The 16,453-nt window shown below is 33.9% G+C and overlaps 1 non-coding gene across 1 annotated transcript; it reads left to right on the top strand.

Moving 5' to 3' along the window:
* Window positions 1-15,580: 15,580 nt before the first annotated feature.
* Window positions 15,581-15,687, top strand: LOC131173525 (small nucleolar RNA R71). The gene has a single exon (XR_009143841.1). It is a non-coding gene; the product is annotated as a small nucleolar RNA R71 (small nucleolar RNA).
* Window positions 15,688-16,453: the final 766 nt, after the last annotated feature.

The raw sequence follows: 16,453 nt of genomic DNA, 5'->3' as shown, positions 1-16,453 counted from the left end.
TATATATTTAATATCACTATAAATTTTATGTTTTGGATATATAATTGATAAGTTCTAGGGAAAAAAAATTCGTATTGATTGTATGGTAGTGTTATTTATGTGGTTGAAGTAGAAAAAAAGAAAATAAAAATATTTTATGCAGTTGAAGGAAAATAAAATAATTTATGCAATTGAGAAGTTTAAATGGTTTTGCAGTGTAAGGTATGTAGTGATATTATTGATGCAATCAATGAATATTTCAGCTTAAGAGAAGAAAAGGAGGATGAAACAGGTGAATTCATTTCAGCTTAAGGTAAGATTATGAAGAAAACACTATGTTCTTTGCCTGGTTAGGTGAGATGCATTCTTGAAATTTTTATTACTATACCATATTTATTTTTCACATAACATCATCTCAGAATTTATTTAAAATATATATATATATATATATATATATATATATATATATATATATATATATATATATATATATATAATTAAAATTTAACATGTATTATTATGATATGTACTCTTTGAACAACTGATATTAAATAAAAACATTTGAAAAACCCCTTTCAAGTTATTGGAATTGTGGACTGTACTAAATTTTTTATTATTAAATTAGTTTAGAAAATCCACATTACAATTCCTTACACGAGACCTAACTGTTGATCATAATCCAGAAATTATTAATTAATTTATATTTTACATATAAGTTATGACTTTTAATATGGATTAAATAAAAGTTAAAACATATTCTATGTGGGTAACATTAGAGATATCAACATTTATTTATTAAATGTATATTTAGGATTTTTGTTTATTAAAAAATAAAATAAAAGGAAAATAATAATGAAACTAATTGAAAATAGACATAATTAATAATGTGACGGGACGTATGAATTTGAATTATTGCTCTCAACGATGTCCTGTACTTGAATTATTGCAGGGAGTAAATATCTTGCTCGAATTATAATGTTGACGTCGACATTCTCCACTACAGATATGTGAACTTTAAAGTTATGGACACAAAATATTAATTTTTTGATGAACTTTCCTCAGTATTTTCATTAGATATTTTTAAAGAAATGCTAATTTTGAGGTTTTGTTCAAAATTCTCTATATTATTTTTTTATTATATTTTATTTATTATAATTTTAAAGATTATTTAAATATAATTAAATTAAAATTTATGAATAAAAAAAAAATCTTCTTATTAGTTCAATCAGTGAATGAATGTGAACAAGCAATAAGTAAAAAAAGAAAAATTAAGTCCATAAATTGTTTTTTAAAATATTCATTCTATTATCACCAAAATTTTGAGTGGTTGTAAATAAGTCAATGTCAACTTCTTAGAACTGTGGATGCTGGTGAATTATTCAAGTTGGTTTCAATATGCAAATATAATTAGCAAATTTAAATTTGATTACATAAAAATTAAAAAATAGAAAATTTATATCCTCATATGTATATAATTTTTGGATGAACGATCATATGTGAAGGGTAAGAAAATACTATAAAAATATTAAAATGAGGATAAAAGAAGGAAGGTTTCATAATTAGACTTTCTTTATCAAATACATCGTCCTAACATGTTAAAACTTATTTAAAAATATAACTTTCAAATCAAGATGTTTTATATACAAATATATGCATGAAAACTTCTTAATTTTACAGTTTATTGGCACACATAAACATTAGCTGAAGACAAACCTAGGAGTCTAATACCAAAGAAAAGTCCCAGTAAATTTTGGTGTTATTGGCACAATGTCAATTTTCTTGATGGGTTTCCCCTAATATCTTCATTAAAAATTTTTAATGAAATGAAAGTAAAAGAAAAAGAAAATGTATGGTTATAAGTAAGTCAAGGTCAATACTCAAATTGAGAAGTTAAATTGCTTTTGCTTTGTGAGGTAATGAAATTGTTAGTGCAATAATGAATACTTCGAGAAGGAAAAAAAAAAAAAAAAACTCTTGAGATCAGGGAAGTTATGATGGTGGCGAAAATATGTCTTATGGAAGAATATATTAATTTATTTAATATTATATTTAATTCAAAATTTTAAAATAATAAATTTATTGATATAATAATTGAGGTTTACAAGGTATTATAAAAATGTGTGGATCCCATAAAGTGATGGGACATGTAGACTTTGGGCCATCCTTGTCCTAGACTTGAATTATTATAGATAGTAAATAAATTGACTTAACAATATTTTTAAATGTATTAGAGACATATATATATATATGAAAAGAGAAATTTATAATTTAATTTTTAAATTTTATTTTATATTATATTTTATTTTTAAAATTTTAAAAAATTAATTTTTTAATTTTTTAATTTTATAGCACATCATAATTTAATCATTATAATTTTAATATATAAAATAATTTAATCATTCTTTTAATAAATAAAATTATTATAATATTAAAATTATAAATATTGAATTATTTTATATATTAAAATTAAATAAACTAAATATTTTATTTTTTAAAATTACAATGTAGATGGGGTGATTTTAAACAAAGTGATTGCCAGTTGATTTCAATTTGTCTGACGCTCTGTTTATTAATGTTGCTCAATTATTAAGAGGCAGATTGTTAATTTCAGCCATTTTGTGAGAAATTTCAGCCATATTTTACATAATCAAGTTAATATTGACACTGTCTAATGCATAAACTTCATGTTTAGAAACTTGAATTTTGTAAAAATTTAATTAAATTTATTTATTTTTAATTAATTCTCATATTTAAAAAAAAAATTTTAATTTTTTTAAAATAAAAAAGAAATAATTTTAAAATTAAAAAAATAATTTTAAAAGAAATATAAATTAAGTAGAATTGTATTAGAATTTAATTGATTTTTTTTTTTTACAAATTATTTATTAAAAAAAAAAACTAAAAAGTTCACAAGTTGTTTTTTAAAAAATTCGTAGATAAGTCATAGTCAATAGCATTATTTTATTTTCCCTAGAGGAAAAATGCCTTGTAGCTTCTTGGAAACGTGGACGCCACTGAATTTCTTCATCATTCAAGTTGGGTTTCCCTTAATTGAACATTTTTAATGAAATAAAAGTAAAAGTTAAAAAAGGGAAATGTATGGTTGTAAGAAAGTCAAGTTTAATACTCAATTTGAGAAGTTAAATTGCTTTTGCTTTGAAGGGCAAAAAGGCAATGAAATCGTTGATGCAATTAACCAATATTTCAGTTTAAGAGGAGGAATACTTAAAAAAAAAAAAAAAAAAGTTGAAGTACATAAATTTATTCTTAAATTTTATTAAAATTTATTTTATCACATTTTAAATTTTTAAAATATTCCATAACAAATTTCAATTTTTATAAATCACCCAACCTATACTAGCTAAACTACTTATTGATGAAAAACCCCCCTCAAACAAAGCAACATTGATGAAGAGTCAATTAAATAAAGCAAAATAGAATTGGTTCACCAATCCATTCTATCTTATTGGAGAATCCAAAGCTCAAACTCAGAAACTTCTGGCCTGATACAAATTTGCAATCAAAATCTCCATTTGATGTGGTTTGTTGGTGATGTGGCCCAACCGCAAGTGCACGGGTCGTTCAAGTAGTATAGAAAAAATATCGTTCCCACGAGGAGTTGTGTTAATGATTGAATTTTTGATATAAAAAGTTGACTAAATTGAGCTATTTTTGAAATTAAAGTAATGAATTGATGGGTATTGAGAATGTGAAATCTATGTATGCAAAATTAATAATCTATTCAACAATGTATTAATTAAACTAAAATTGCATCAAATTGAAATAAGCAAGTTCAAATATGGCAATATTCAAAATGGCAAGTAATTAAATTCGATTAGAAATTAACAATTGTAAAAAGGCGATTCTGGAGTTCGGGATTTCATATTCGAGCTATTTTGGGATTTTAATTTGGTTATCCAATCTTATGAAACTTATGGGTTTTAAGGAGATTAATTCTTAAATCCTTTGAATTCCCTTTCGAGTGAGACAAAGAGTGCCTTAATCAAACTAATCCTACTTTCGTGGAGTTAGAATTAATTAAGACCCATTAAGTTCTTTAATTAATCTGTGAATCCTCTTAATCCTTAGCCTATTTCTAGGTCTAAGTTAATTAAGTCCAATTTCTTGATTATCTATCACAGGGCCTTCTCCTTTCGGTGCTTCAACCATGGATTAAGAACATCACTTAATGGGATCCTACACTAAGCATGTCATTAAGCACACAAGAAATGAATAAAACTCATTAAGACCACAAAATATGGATTACCCAATCAAAATCCACAAAATATCTCAAATATTACAACCCTTACTCCAGAATCAAAAGTAAAACTACTCACTATCCATAATGCTTACAAGATATATTGAGTTTAAATGGAAATAAAGCTTTAATCTAAGCTAAGGAATAAGAAATTAAACACTAGAAATATAGAAAAATGTAAGGAAAGAAAGAAATCTGCAAATCTTGGTTGAAAATGGTGTGGAAGGTGAAAGTGACTCCTCAAATTCTGCCTCTCTTCTCCTTTCCTTTTCTGCTCCTTGTCTCTCTCCTCTAAAATGGGAAAATGAGACTATTTATAGCATTTTTCTGACATGGAGCCCTAAAATGGTATGTTCTAGGAGGAATTATCTGAGGGAATCTTCTGCCAGCTCATTAATGAACTCTTTATGGATCGCATAAGTGGATCGCATAAGTTATGCCTCCTTATGCGCTTTCGATTCTGGTTCACTTATGCGAAACTGCATGACTTGGTACATAGGTTATGCACAATTCCGTGAGAGTGCATAAGGGAGGCGTGAATGTGCATAAGCTATGCAGTCTCCTTATGCACATTTCGGCAGGTATTGGAACAGTGATTTTTCTCCTTATGCAGACCGCATAGCTTATGCAAGTTATGCACAATTTGGTCAATGCATATTTCAGCTTGAAAACTTGTTTTTGACATCTTTGGTCTGTAGAAGTCACTCCTCAATGGCAAAATTTCTTCACTTCTTCAAAACACCATTTTTCCTACAAAACAAAGTAAAAGATACAAATTAATCCAAAATTAACAATTATGAAAAACTAACTAAATAATTAATGAAATTAGCTAAAAGTGACTAATAATCAAATAAAATGGCTATGAAATTAAACCTAAATGATTATGAAAAATGTATGCATCAAATACCCCCAAACTCAAGTTTTTGCTTGTCCTCAAGCAAACTTTAAAATGTAATGCAAAATTTTTAGGGGTGCCTTATCCAAAGAGCTATGAAAATTACCTATTAAAGTAACTAAACACACCTTTAGCCATACCAACAATCCATATACCCATCCTTCAAAATGCAAAGAATCTAATGCTTATCCAAGCTTTCACCGCTTAGCCATCAAGTCAATTATCATTCAAAATCCCCAAACCAACCAATCAAAAGAGAGAGTCATGCTCAAAAGGAATTCTAGAACAATCAATAGTCAAAGTGTCTCTATATAGAATGATGGAATTAAATGAATGAATGGATAATTTTCCAATCCCATAGGCAAATTCCCTACTCCTATCTCCACTAATGTAGCAAATACTATCAAGAGATCAAAGGTCTTTTTAGGGATGTAATGGGGCCATGGGGTTCAAAAATGAGGCTAAGAAGAAAAATGGGTAAAAAGGATTCAAAGCATGAGAATATTTTCAATCTTGATAACATAAGGTACATTTCTTATTTTATTATACTTTTTTTTTTCTTTTTCTCTCTTTATATATATATATATATATATGGAGGAGAGAAAATACACAATGAGAATTGTCAAGTGCTAGCATAATTTACAAAACACATAAAAATGGAGGGACATTTTGATACTTTAAACTTGTATCTTGCATTTTCTTTTTGATGATTGTCCCTAAAATTGCCACCCCCAAACTCATTCCTTTTAATACTTTGGGTGGATTTCTCTCACATTGAATGATAATAGTGAAAAGCACATATACTCGCACTTTTACAAGATGACAAGCATTTCTTCTCCCTATTATTTTATATATATATATATATATATATATATATATATATATATATATATATATATTTTTTTTTTTTTTTAATATCAGAGTATAAAGTGTACCTAATATTCGATTATCCTCATGAAAAGGGTTGGAGTGTTTGGTTCATTGGCTAGGTAGCAATAAGGGTTTCAAGAAAAATTAGGAATAAAAAGGTTCAAAGGAGTTTGCAAGGGTTAATTTTAATTAGGAAAAAGGCCAAAGGTTTAAAATGAGAAGGTTTAAATCAAAGAATGCCTAATCATCTCTCTTTTCAAGTATAAGCTGGTATTTCGCCTTGAAAGGTTTAGAAAATTTGTTCTAGGATTGGTGAGACATCATTTGACTACCTTATATCCAATAACTCCCTCTAAACACTTCCATCTCCAAATGACTAGTTGGGTGTCTTTTTGGCTAAGAAGATATAGGCAAGGGATAACACTTCAAAACTTTGCACCTCTTAGGAAACTTTCAATCCACAAACCCAACTAAAGGTAAGTCAAATCACTCTCATAGGCACATATTCAATACTCAAGGGATTTGGCAAAAGATTTTAATGCATGGTGCATGATTCCTAAAATGAGTAATGTATTAACTAAATGGAGGAAGTCTATTTGTATGCAATGTTTACAATTTCTAAGTGATGTATAATGTGTATGTAAATGTGTAATGTGTGTGTATGTATGGATGTATATGTAAAATATTTACAATATATGTAAATGGAATGGGATGAGATGCTCCTATACTCAAAATGTGAAAAATAAAGTAAAAAATGTGCACCCCCAAACTCAAAATTGGACATTGTCCTCAATGTCTCAAGTAGTAGATAACCAAAACTCAAAGTAAATAATATTGACCAGGAATTGTGAAAATTAAGAGTAAAAAGAAAGAGTTACTGTATGGAGGAGAGGAGAATTCAAGATATAAAGGGATGCATAAGAAGTCGCATGTGTTATGCAGAGTTAAGTGTCCTAACATGTGCATAAGTAGGGTGCATAAGCCGCAAGGCTCGCATGAGTGGCAATATGGGTTGCATAGGCTATGCAGGACATTTACATAAGGGGAATACAGCCTGTGTAGTTATGCATAAGTAGCAGAAAGGGGTGCACAGGATGTGCAAAATATCTGCATAAGGAAATTCATAGCTGGGCAAAGGTATACAAAAGCTGCTGCATGATGATTAGCAAGGGGAAATGTACAACCAGCAGTAGAAGCATTGAAATATATACAGAGTATGGGCAAATATGTACAGAAGCGCAATAAGTGCAATGAAAATCAAAGAAAACTAATGTAATAACTATCCAATGAAACTTCAAGAAAAACAGAATTTAAAACAAACTAATTCAAAACAAACAAACATAATTCAAAACAAACTATAAATGTTTGAACATATTTACAGAGGAAAAGTCCTACAAATTTGAACAAAAGTAAAATAAAAACTAATCTAGTTCTATTGTTTTGCCCTTGTCCAAGGATGTTGCTAAGGGGCTGGTGGCTGCTGCCTGCTTTCGAAATGATGGTGCTGGAGGAGGTGATGGAGGTGGAGGCGGCATTCCCAGAAAGATCATGAGTTGCTTCACCATCTCCTTCAATTCTTTCTGCTTGTCCTCGCTTTCCATGACAAGGTCAAATAGTTGATCATGACGATCCTTGAGTGTATCAAGACTAAGGTCAAGCTTCCTATCCACAAAGTATATGTCATCACTAAGCCTTTCAAGATAGGTGAATAAGGCTTTAGTGTTGAATGCGTGGAGGGGTGTGGATGAGGAAGGTTCACCAGAGGAGGTATGGGTCGAGCAGAGGTCGCCGGGGTCTCCGTGCGCATTGAGGGGTGGGGTAGGTTCAGTGGAGTGCTGTGGGGCTGATGGGAAAGGTTGGGCTTCTGGTTGTGCAAAGGTACGATTTCACGCTGGTTGTGCAATATCAGAAAGTGGCAAACTGAACCCTGTTATAGAAAGGTGTGCAGTATCAAAATATAATGTGTCCACAAGTGCTGGTATTTGGTGCTCTTCAGTACAAAAACCAAAATGCTTTGCTATAACTGATATGAGCCCACCCAAGACAATGTCACCTATGGATTTTGTGGCAATATGCAACACATGCTCACAAAAGAAATAACCGGGAGAGACTTTGACCTTATGGAAAGCATTCCATAACATAAATAATTCAGATTTCCCAAAGACTGTAACTAGTCCCTCTCGCCTAATATGGTGCTAGCAATCACCCTATGAATAAACCTAAGTGTGGTCTAGTATTTGAGAAGTTTTTGATCTACCACAGAAAAGTCCGAGGTTGGTTTGTGATGATTCTCCAACTGTGCAAAGATTCCAAATACCCTTATTTGCTACTTCTACTCCAAAGATGTGGCACTCAAATAACCCATCAATTGCAAAACCAAAAATGCTATGAAATTGGTCCAATGACATGCCTCTATTTTGCCCCAAACATCTAAATTTCATAATTGGCTTATGGTCTACATCATGCAATTTGAGGGTAGCAGAGAATGAAGAAATAAACTCCAAAACTAGAGTTGGATAAACTATCTCCTGCTTATGCACAAATTCCATCCAACCCATACCATCAAGATATGCAACTACATTGTCAAATAAACCAAGAGATTGTAGAGAATCGGCAGAAATATACCTAGTGGGTTGTACCCTCCTATCCTTGAGTCTCTTAAAAGCTGCCTTGTGAATTGTATCAGGAAGAGGCCAAGGTAGCTTTGACACCTGTGAAGCTACTGAAATTGGCTTTTTGCTGGAAGAGGGTGTGGAGACCGGAGTTTTGGCTTTTGGGTGGTGGTTCACAATGGGGTGGGTGGTTCTTTGCGCTTGGATAGAGGAGGGCAGAGGACATGGGTCGCATGTGATTTCACCGATTTTTCGTGTGTACGTGGTTGTGGGAGGTGGTGGGGATGTTGCTTGTGGAGGGGAATCGGGATTGGGAGGTATCGTTGACAATGGCGAGACCTCGAGAGGAGAAGCTGGACGGGAATGGGGAGTCGACTCCATGGTTCTTGATAGTGAAGATGGAGGAGGTGAGGGCGGAAATGAGAATGCATGGAGAAGTTAGGGTTTATCCGACGAGAATGCGAGTGGAGAAAAAGGGTATGCCGGAATTGAGGTCGTGGGGGAAAAGGGGTGAGCAGGGATATCGGGAGGTGGAGGAGGGAAGAGAGAATTGCCGAAAAGAAATTTGATTTGAATCGGGTTTGTGTAGAAACTGCATAAGTGAAAAGTGATTTATGCATAACCTGTGCACTCTTTTATACATGTTTCAGAATGATTTGAACTTCAGAGAAATAGCTCATGCACAAGTGCATAAGTCATGCACTGTCCTTATGCACATTTCGGTGGGTTTTGGTGTTTGGAAAACGTGGTTATGCAGAAGTGCATAAGTCATGCACTCTGCTTATGCATGTCTCGGCAGATTTTGGTGTTTGGGGTTGGTGGTCATGCAGTTGTGCATAAGCTATGCACTCTGCTTATGCACTCTTCGGTGGTTTTGAGATTCAGAGTGTGAGGTCATGCAGAAGTGCATAAGCTATGCACTTTGCTTATGCACCCCTCGGCAAGTTTGGAATTTTCGGATTTCTGGTCATGCGTATGCATAAGTCATGCACTCGCTTATGCACCCTCGCAGTTTGGATTTTTGAGTTTCGTTATGCGTATGCATAAGTTATGCACTCTGCTTATGCACCCCTCAGCAAGTTTGGAGATTTAGAGTTTTTGGTCATGTGGAAGTGCATAAGTTATGCACCCTCCTTATGCAGACTTCGGCAGAGAGAGAAAATGCAGAATTTGAAGTTATGCAAATGTGCATAAGTCATGAACTCACCTTATGCAAGTTTTGACAGATATAAAATTTGACAAAATGAGGTTATGCAGAGTTGCATAAGCTATGCACTCTTCTCATGCACTTTGCAACAGGGATGAAAATGGCAAAAATTGTGGTTATGCAGGATTGCATAAGCTATGCGCTTATGCACAATTCAACAAGATTAAGATTGCAATGGAACATGATTTGCAAGTGTGAAAAATACCCTAAAATGAAGAAATGTAATTCTATAAAGCATAAATCATGAGAAATTTTGATCAAAAACACATCAATATATACAAAGTTCATCAAAAATACATCACACAAGCTTGTAGAAGATGGATCCTGCATAAAAGGCATTTGTGACCCATGCCATTTTAACTCAAATTCTGCAAATCAACATTTAGCACATTAAAACTCAATAAAATCTGCATAAAGTTGTATCTATTCACAAATGATGAACTCCCCAAGTCATGCCAAGAAAAATGCAATATTGTCCACCTTGAATTCCACAACCCAAATAATTTCATAACTGCAAAAATGGCTCACTTACCACCATATTAACATTAAAAGCACATTTACTTAAAAATCACACACCCAACCTCACCAAAAACACAAGCCATCTGCTGCAGACACCCTTTTTGCTGCAGATTTTCTTCTTCCTCTCTGCATAAACCAGATTGCAGCTCCTGCACAGGTTATGCAGCAAAAAAAACAATCAATTTTTGGGAGAGTTTGAAGGACAAGATTTTCAAGTTAAAAATCACTCCCCAGCAGTTCACCAACCCTTTCTTCATTGAAAAACATCTACAAAGGACAAGATTCAATAATGTCAAAAATTGAATTTGGGGAGATTTAAGATAAAAACTAAAGCAATGAAAATAAAGGTAAATCAGCAAAAGCAAAATAAAAGGGCTTGGGATGCCTCCCAAGAGGGCTAATTTATAGTCCTTAGCTGGACTTTTCATGAATTTCAGTGAAAAAGAGGTGAGGGATTGGAGAGCTTGTAACAGCTTGCTCCCTTTATCGGGTCTCCAGTTATGTAATGTTTCAATCTATGCCCATTGACCTTAAAATTTCCAGATTTTTCACTCCAAATTTCAATTGCTCCATAAGGGAAAACCTTAGAAACTCTATATGGACCAGTCCACCTTGACTTAAGTTTTCCAGGGAACAATTTCAATCTTGAGTTGAACAACAAAACTAAATCACCTTCTTTGAATTCCTTTTTCCTAAGATGCTTATCATGCCAAACTTTAGTTCTTTCTTTGTAAATACGGGCATTTTCATAAGCATCCATCCTCAATTCCTCAAGCTCATTAAGTTGCAATAGTCTCTTTTCACCAGCTTGCTTAAGATCAAAATTCAAGGTCTGAATGGCCCAATATGCTTTATGTTCTAGCTCCATTGTAAATGACAAGACTTACCATACACCAACCTAAAGGGAGTAGTTCCTATAGGGTTTTGTAGGCATCCTATATGCCCATAAAGCATCATCTAGTTTGATAGACCAATCTTTCCGAGAATTGTTCACTGCTTTTCTCCAAAATATGCTTGAGCTCTCTATTAGAAATTTCAACTTGTCCCGAAGTTTGAGGGTGGTATGGGGTAGCTATCTTGTGCACTACACCATACTTCCTCATTAAGCTCTCAAATTGCTTATTACAAAAATGTGCACCCCATCACTAATTACACCCTAGAGCTCCAAATCTACTCAAGACAAATTTCTTCAAGAATTTCACTACCACTCTAGCATCATTAGTTGGAGTTGTAATAGCTTCCACCCACTTTGACACATAGTCAACTCCAACTAGAATGTATTTATTACCAAATGAAGGAGGAAATGGCCCCATAAAATCTATTCCCCAGACATCAAATAATTCTAATTCAAGAATACCATTTAGGGGCATTTGATAACTTTTTGCCAAGATTCCACTCCTTTGACATTTATAACATTCTAAAACAAATTTCCTCAAATCCTTAAAAGATTTGGCCAAAAGAAACCAGCTTGCAAAATTTTACTATGCTTTAGAGATTCCAAAATGTCCTCCATAACTGTAAGCATGGCAATGATGTATAATACTGTGTCTCTTCATCGTGATACATCTCCTTATTAAACCATCACAGCATCTCCTAAAGAGTAAAGGATCATCCCATCTATAAAATTTCACTTCATGCAAAAACTTTTTCTTTTGTTGCCATGTCATACCTAGAGGTAAAACTGCACAAGATAGATAATTCACAAAGTCTGCATACCAAGGTAGTTTAGCAACAAGAGAGAAAAGTTGTTCATCCAAGAAAAACTCATCAATAGGGATTTCATCCAATTCTTCATCATCCAATTTCAGCCTACTAAGATTATCAACAACTACATTTTCAGCTCCCTTCTTATCTCTAATCTCCAAATCAAACTCTTGTAGCATCAGAATCCACCTAATGAGCCTAGGTTTAGCCTCCTTTTTACGGAGCAAATACCTGATGGCTGCATGATCTGAAAATATAACCACCTTTGAGTCAATAATGCAAGGTCTGAATTTTTCCAATGCAAAGACAATTGCTAAAAATTCCTTTTCAGTTGTTGCATAATTTGTTTGAGCCTCATCTAGTGTTCTACTAACATAATAAATAGCATAAGCCTTTTTGTCCTTTCTTTGACCAAGAACAGCCCCAATTGCATAGTTGCTAGCATCACACATAATTTCAAAAGGTAGGCTCCAATCAGGTGGTTGCATGATTGGTGCAGTGATAAGAGCTTGCTTCAACCTGCAAAAGGCATCAAAACACTCTTGGTCAAATACAAATGGTGTGTCATTACTTAACAAATTAGACAAAGGTTTGGCTATTTTAGAAAAATCCTTGATAAAGCGCTCAGAGAACCTGCATGTCCTAGGAAACTTTGAATTCCTTTGACATTGGTAGGAGGAGCCATCTTCTCTATCACTTTAACTTTGGCTTTATCAACCTCTATTCCTCTGTTAGACACCAAATGTCCAAGCACTATCCCTTCCTGAACCATGAAATGACACTTTTCCCAATTTAACACAAAGTCAGTATCTGCACATCGCTGCAAAACTTTAGAAAGGTTAGCCAAGCATATGTCAAATGAAGATCCATAAATGAAAAATCGTCCCATAAAACCTCCATTATGTCTTCAATGAAATCTGAGAAGATTGCCATCATGCACCTTTGAAAAGTGGCTGGTGCATTACACAACTCAAATGGCATCCTCCTATAAGCAAAGGTTCCATATGGACAAGTAAAAGTGGTTTTCTCTTGATCATTTGGATGGATAGGGATTTGAAAAAAACCTGAGTATCCATCTAAATAGCAAAAGTAAGAATGCCTAGCCAGTCTTTCTAACATCTGATCAATGAAGGGAAGTGGAAAATGATCTTTTCTAGTGGCAACATTTAATTTTCTGTAATCTATGCACATTCGCCAACTAGTTACTGTTCTGGTGGGAATTAATTCATTATTTTCATTTTTGACAACTGTCATTCCACCCTTTTTTGGGACAACATGTACTGGGCTCACCCAAGTACTGTCTGAGATAGGGTATATGATCCCTGCATCAAGCAACTTCAAAATTTCCTTTTTAACAACTTCTTTCATATTTGGGTTCAACCTCCTCTGATGTTCAATAGATGGTTTACAATTTTCTTCCAAAATGATTCTATGCATGCAAAAGTGTGGGCTTATTCCCTTAATGTCATCTATGGTGTATCCTAAGACTTTCCTAAATTGTCTCAACACTCTTAACAACTTATCAGCCTCTAAGGTACTCAAGTTTGCATTTACAATTACTGGATAAGTGTTATTAGTGCCAAGAAATTCATACCTGAGCTGAGAAGGAAGTTGCTTAAGTTCTACCTTAGGTGCATCTTCTTCCTTGAATGATGGTTGCTTAGATTCTACTTTTTCCTTTTGTGTGAGTTGAAAAACTGGAGCAGAAATGAATGGTGGACTTCCCTCTAAGTGTTGAGCATATGCAGCCACATGAGGGTTGTCATAGTCTATGCCTCCTCCATGAACCAAGCAATTTTCAAGTGGATCTTCTGGATATTTCTTTCTGAAGTGTTCTTCAACCAGCTCATCAATAATATCAACTCTTAAGCAAGTTTCAGCTTCAGAATGATGCTTCTTCATAGTGTTATTAATATTGAAAACCAATTGCTCTTCACCAACCCTAAGAGTCAATTTTTCTCCTTTCACGTCAATCAAAGCACCAGCTGTAGCCAGGAAAGGCCTTCCCAAGATAATTGGAATATTAAAATCTTCCTCCATGTCCAAGATGACAAAGTCAACAGGTATATAGAACTTTCCAACCTTCAGAGGCACATTCTCCAAAATCCCTTCAGGATACTTGATTGATCTGTCAGCTAACTGAAGAGAAATATGGGTTGGCTTTAGATCTCCCATATTGAGCTTCTCATAAATTGAGAGGGGCATGAGGCTAACACTAGCCCCTAAATCACATAAGGCTTTTGTAGAACATGATTCCCCAATGTGGCATGGAATTGAAAAACTCCCTGGATCCTTGAGCTTTGGAGGAAGTTTTCTTTGGAGGATAGCACTGCATTCTCGCTTAAGGCTCTGATCTCATGGTCTTCAAGCTTCCTCTTGTTTGAGAGAATTTCTTTCAAGAATTTTTCATAAGAGGGCATTTGTGAAAGAGCATCAACAAACGGCACATTTATGTAAAGCTTCTTCAAAACCTCTAAGAACTTCCCAAATTGCTTATCAAGCTTGGCTTTTTGAAATCTTTGTGGAAAGGGAAGTTGTGGCTTGTAGGGCTCAGGAGGTATATACTTCTCTTCCCTCTCTTCAAGTTCCTCTTTACATTTTTCTGCATTCTCTTGTTTTTCACTCTCCGCTTTCTTTCTCATTTTCGCATTCTCACTGTTTCACTCTTCTCATCATTTATAACTTTCCCACTTCTTAAAGTAATAGCTTGACACTCGCTCTCTTGGGTTTTCTCGTTGACTTGGAAGCTTTCCAAAAGACTTGGCACTTGAGGAAGATGCTTGTTGTGCAACTGATTTTCCAAAGATTCTGCATTATGTGTTTGCATCTGTTCTAGCCTTGCTTTCATCTCTCTCATCTCCTCATCATGCTTATTTTGGTTAGCAAGAATCTGTTGCAATAAAGCTTGATGGTGGAATTTTGTTCTTGCTGTTTTGGTGGAGGATTCATATTTTTTTGCTAAAAATTAGGCAATGGTTGCCTATTTTGCTGATATGGAGCTCCTTGCTGCTGTTGTGGTTGAAAATTCTGATTTTGAACTTGACTTTACTGATTTCCCCATGAAAAGTTGGGATGATTCCTCCAATTTGGATTATAAGTTTGAGAATAAGAATTCCCCATTTGCTTGTTTCCATAATTACTAACATATGCAGCTTGTTCTCCATAATCTACTCTACAGCTGGTAGTTCCTTCTGCATAAGCCACTTGTTGTGAACTTCCAGCTGATGATGTTGAACTAACCAACATACTCAAGTCTTCCATCTTCTTAGCCAAAACATTAGTAAGTGCATCAAACTTTGCATTAATCATATTGAATGGATCAAGATCATACATCCCAGCAGCTTGCCTTTTTTGAGTTGGAGCTGGTCCTCTTGGACTACTCCAAAGATGAGTATTCTTTGCAATTTTCTCCAAATAGCTCATAAGCTTCATCTTCATGCTTCATAATAAATTCTCCTCCTGTTTGAGCATCAATAATTCCTCTGATTGTAGGAGTGACATTTGTGTAAAAATTCTGGTTTATCATCCATTTCGGAATGGCATGATGTGGGCATTGTCTCTCTAACTCTTTCCATCTCATCCATGATTCATAAAGAGTTTCATCATCTCTTGGTCTGAAAGCTGTCATTTGATTCCTCAGTTCTTGAGTTTTTCCAAGTGGAAAATATTGTGCAAGAAATGCATCAGTGAGTTGCTCCCAATTTGTAATGGAGTCGTGAGGTAAAGAATCAAGCCAATCCAATGCTCTATCTTTCAAAGAGAATGGGTATAGCTTCAATCTTGCTGCATCATCAGACACTCCAGGTTGTTTTTGCATGTCACAAATCATAGCAAACTTCTTTAGATGTGTGTGTGGATTTTCAGAAGGATGTCCTCCAAATTGAGAATTCTGAATCATTTGAAGAACTCCAAAATCCATCTTGTAACTATTTGCATCAATTCTTAGTCTTGCTATGCTCTCTCTCAAGTCATCAAAACGAGGAAAAGCATGATCCATCATACTTTCCCTAGGCACATTAGCATTAACAACTTCTTCACCTTGGGCTGCATTTTCATTGTTTTGATCATTTCCAGCATTAACACCAATTCTAATTCTTTCATCAGCCATGACTTCTTCTAATTCAGTTTCTCTCAAGGCTTCTTTTCTTTTTCTGGTTTCTTTCTTGTTGGCCTTATAAAATTTCTCAATTTCAGGATCAAACAATAAGGATGTGTCACTTGTGCTTCTAGCTCTTCTCATAAAAGATTAAAAGTACCTGAAAAAGAACAAACAAACACAAAATGAAAAGATAACAAAAATAAAACTAAAAACAACTAAAATAATCAAGAATTCAATCTTAAACAAACAACTCCTCGGCAACGGCGCCAAAAACTTGATGTGGCCCAACCGCAAGTGCACGGGTCGTTCA

Source organism: Hevea brasiliensis, chromosome 14 (genome assembly GCF_030052815.1).
Source record: "Hevea brasiliensis isolate MT/VB/25A 57/8 chromosome 14, ASM3005281v1, whole genome shotgun sequence".
NCBI lineage: Eukaryota > Viridiplantae > Streptophyta > Magnoliopsida > Malpighiales > Euphorbiaceae > Hevea > Hevea brasiliensis.
This window is presented reverse-complemented; position numbering and strand designations above follow the sequence as displayed.